Below are 4390 nucleotides of genomic sequence, written 5' to 3'. Positions count from 1 at the left end.
GAGCTCATCATCACTGTCCAGGGGGGGCCACCCTGAGCCCGGCTGCGCCTGGGAGTGGCCGCAAGCTGGAGGGGAACCGGTTTGTCATATATATATATATATATATATATATATATATATATATATAGTGAGGAGGATATCTGCAACTCAAGATGCAGCCACGAAGAGTCCTCATCCAGTTCCTTTGCCTGCAGATGTCAGGGACAGGAGCGGGAAATGCTGGGGTTTCCTAGGACAGGAAATCCGAGGCACATAGAGAAAGTAAAGCAATCCCTTCCCTTTCGGACCCCTGACACTGCCCACACGCCTCCAAGACACAGATGGTTGATAATAGGGGTAATTTATCAAGAGCTTTAATTTACCAGATACTGGCAAACAGTTTTAGATTTATTTCGTCTTCTCAACAACTCTGTCAAGAAAGGGTTGTTTTCCATTTACAGATTTAGAAAATTGAGATGCTAAGATATTGAACAATATGCCCAGGGCCCCTGGGAAACATGGGCTTATCTCTTGTGAGTACCAAACCGTCTCCTTCAGGCCACTCCTCCGAGCCCCTTAATGTTTAAGAAGCTTTGAAATGAAGGCTGTTTGGGGTTGAGGACTTACCTGACATAATGGTCAGGCCCTTTCCTCCTTAACTGACAGACTCCTAACTATCTACCCGTGTCCTATCCTGGAGCCCGTCTGCCAATGAAGAACAAACAAAACCAAACCCGGAAGAGAGCCTCGTGTAGTGGGTGAGATCATTGGAAGTAGACATAGGATAATACTTCTACTTACCTAGCTTGGCACCTGTCCCTGGATGTAATTAGCATTAGCGACAATAGCAGTACTTTTGGGGAAACAGTAGAACCCGTAAGGGTTATGATAGTGTTGGAGAAAGAGCATTCAAGTTTTCTGGACCATCTCAATCCTTATTCACAGAAAAATAAGAATAGGAAAGGATTGTTTATTGACTATCTACTATGTACTAGTAAGAATGGTTAGGTGACTGATAAATATTATCTCATTTAATCTGTTCAATGTCCCTATGATAAGGGGGCATTAGTAACACCATTGTTTTAAAGATAAGGAAATGAAGAATAGTTGAGTAACATGCTCAAGTCTATAGTTAAATTACAGAGCTGGGATTTGTCCCACTCCATAGCGCTTGAACTGTGCCAGACCTTTTTCCCATCTTGCCCACCCTAAACATGCAATAAATTTTTCCAGAAATGTGGGTAAAATTTTAGGAGGCTGGTAAAAAAAGAGATTCACAACTGAATTTATTTTTATGTTTTTCATTTATTTTCCAGAAAAAAAATCACATTTAAATAACCACTTACTCAGATATTTCATCTTGCTCTCACGTGTAATTAAACTTTGTTCTGAAATGGGAATCCTATTTGCAGTAATGTGCCATGATAAATCATTGCATATTCAGGATTTTCTGAAATGGGTGGTTGGGAAAATTATAAAGGAAAAAAAAAACACTTGTAAAAATCACTATTTACAAAAAAAATGATGTCCATACGTTTTTTAACTTATAAGGCAAATAACATTCAAATGTTCTCATGATTATTTTCAATAAGTCAGTGCTACCACTTCATATCACCATTGCTCCACAGAGAGCTTTGCTGCAGTTCTGTGAAGGAACAAGCAGTCGCTTCTTTTGCTGGTTTTCTCTTGAGCACAGCACAGAAGCAGTAAAGCTTTCATCACAGACAAAGCGGTAAAGGCTACGAGAATCAAGTATTCTCTGTTGAATAATACAAGTAGGAAAAAGAGCCAGGCACCCACATTTTAACTAAGTTTAAAAAGTATATTTGAGTATTTTAACTCAGAATTCCTTTTATAAATATTTTATGCCTAAAGCATTTTGTGAAATTATATACTCCATAACAAGATCATAAATTCAGTTTATGTTTACTACAAAGATCCTGGGGAACTCTAAATAAAGGCTACCACCAACTCAAATTGTAGTATACGCTAACAGCATTTTCCTTAAGAAAGACAATTCACTGAATTTTATTACCTTTATAAGCACAGCACAATTTCTCTGAGATTCCTTTCCTAGTTTCTCTTACTGTTTTTTTTTAAAAAAAAAACAACTCATGCCTTACATTGCCACTTCATAGGCATGAAAACTAAAATTTGATCATTTCATTTATAGCGACCTTTTTCTACACAGAGTGAAAAATTAAAATTCTTTGTATATTGAAACCCAGTAATATTCAAACAGTTTAAAAATACAGCTCTATGAATTCCTGCTTTGCCTGTAGTGAAACCCTCCTCGTAGAAATGATTCGCATATCATCATAATGTCACTTGGCTTTTTCACGAAAAATTATTCAGCAGCAATTTTCCAACTTGGTTAGATTGAGAGAGAGCGAGAGATTAGACAGGAACCAATCTGTTTCATATTTATCCATTTAAGAAAGCAAGAACTAACTACTGACCTGCAAAATCGACAGAGCTATAAGAATTATCATCCTAATGTCTCACAGGAAAAGAAAAAAATCTGGCTTTGGACTTTGGGACATGGATCCCAGTGATCGTCATTGGGGATACTATTTAAAGTAGTTTGAAATAATAATGTATGAATAACACTAAGCATTTGTTTGCAAAAAAAAAAAGAACGAAAGAATGAAAAGGAAGTGTCAGTGAAATAATACACAACTGAACAAGTGAGATGGAATTAACATTTGCATAATTACTCATTCAATGAAATATTTAAAAATGATAAATGGCTTGCGATCTATCAAGCTGATTCACAAACTGAGTTAAAAATTGAACTATATTTAGAGAAGTGTAGTTATTCTGGTTTATTCTTTTCAGTCTGATAGTTTATTCAGGAATTTTTTAAAGGAACTTTGTTGATTATTTTGTGTAGAAACGATTGATTTGAAAAATAAAGCAAAGCATAAAAGAACTGTGCAATGCTCATTAATAGAGTGTAGAGTCCTGCAAAATCTATGATGCATAGTGCATTCCTCTTAGCTTTAACTAAAACGTTTTTCATAAAATTTTATATAATTTTACAAGATATTAAAAATGCTGTCAGCATTGATCTATCATGATTCAATTTCTTAAAGCTGTTTAATAAAATATTACCAAAGATTGCTCACTCGCATTAATTCCACTCTCCAAAAGAATTGGACCATTTGTAACAGATAGTGGTCTGATGTGGAGGTCATAGGTACATATCTTAAAAATAATACTGAAAATATTAAAACAATTTCATTGTTTTGTTTTAAATATTTGATATGATAAAGTTACATTCACTAAGATGTACTAATGAAATTTAAAGTAGATACTAATTCATTTGAAATGGCAGGAATTATCCTTAAAGTTAAAACAAAACAAAACAAAAAAAACAGCATCTTTTCAAAGAGTTGCTGGTTATATTATTTGCAGTTGTTGAAAAATACATAAACTGGTGGTAAAACTTTTCTAAATTTCTTCAAGGTGTGTTAAGGAAGAAAAGAGTTTTCCTGCTCCAATAACTTTTTTAAGCTTCATTAAAACACTAACATTTATTATCAGTGCTCAAGGAGCACTTATGGTAGAGGATCGTTTATTCTCAGACCACAGTGAGCATTTGCCAGAACCAGTAGACCTGAACATGATTTGGAAAATACTGGAATATAGCTGAATGCAGTAGAAGTATCTTTTACTTATTTTCTTTTAGTCATTAAGGAACACATAAAAATATATTTGCTTTTCATTGAAACATCTTTTCTTATAAGATTAAAGATATACCTAGAACAGACAATGTATTACCGTAGGGATAGAAAGAGGCAATCAGAAATACTATAAATCAAAAGAAAAATAACCTTAGAAGTCAAACTTAAAGAATAAATTATTATACCCATGGTGAATTCAATAAGGACGTGGATTTCTCTCATAGAAATACTCATTTAGGATAGAAATCAGATGTTAAACACAAGGGACAATCAAGAGGTCTGATCATGGTCAACTCAATGGATCCTAAAATTTGACATTCCTTCAAGAAGGATATTTAGATTTCAATTAGATATTAAAAACGCAACTGTAGCCTACAGAAGACAGAACATCAAAGCAATGACACAGGAGAGAGGTCAGGGGTTTTTTGTTGTTGTTTGTTTTTAATATTTGGAGACTTAAACATGGTACTCCTATCTCATTTTGCCTTGATATATTCCGCAGAAAAAGTAATGTAATGGTATCCATGCTTAATTCATGAGTGAGCAAATATCATTTAAATGTTTGCCAAATTAAAAAAGAAAAAAGAAAGAAAAGTAGCAGGAAGATACAATAAAGATTCAAGAGAAGTGCACACAATAAAATGGGAAGGGTGCGTCATCAGAACAATCTCTTTAATCAGTGTAACATGAATTGATTTGTTCATTCAGATCAACAATTTAACTTG

The sequence above is a fragment of the Rhinolophus sinicus genome, chromosome 14, assembly GCF_057876585.1.
Source record: "Rhinolophus sinicus isolate RSI-liver-muscle chromosome 14, RSI-T2T, whole genome shotgun sequence".
Taxonomy (NCBI): Eukaryota; Metazoa; Chordata; class Mammalia; order Chiroptera; family Rhinolophidae; genus Rhinolophus; species Rhinolophus sinicus.
The sequence above is the reverse complement of the archived record's forward strand: the minus strand, read 5'-3'. Positions refer to the sequence as shown.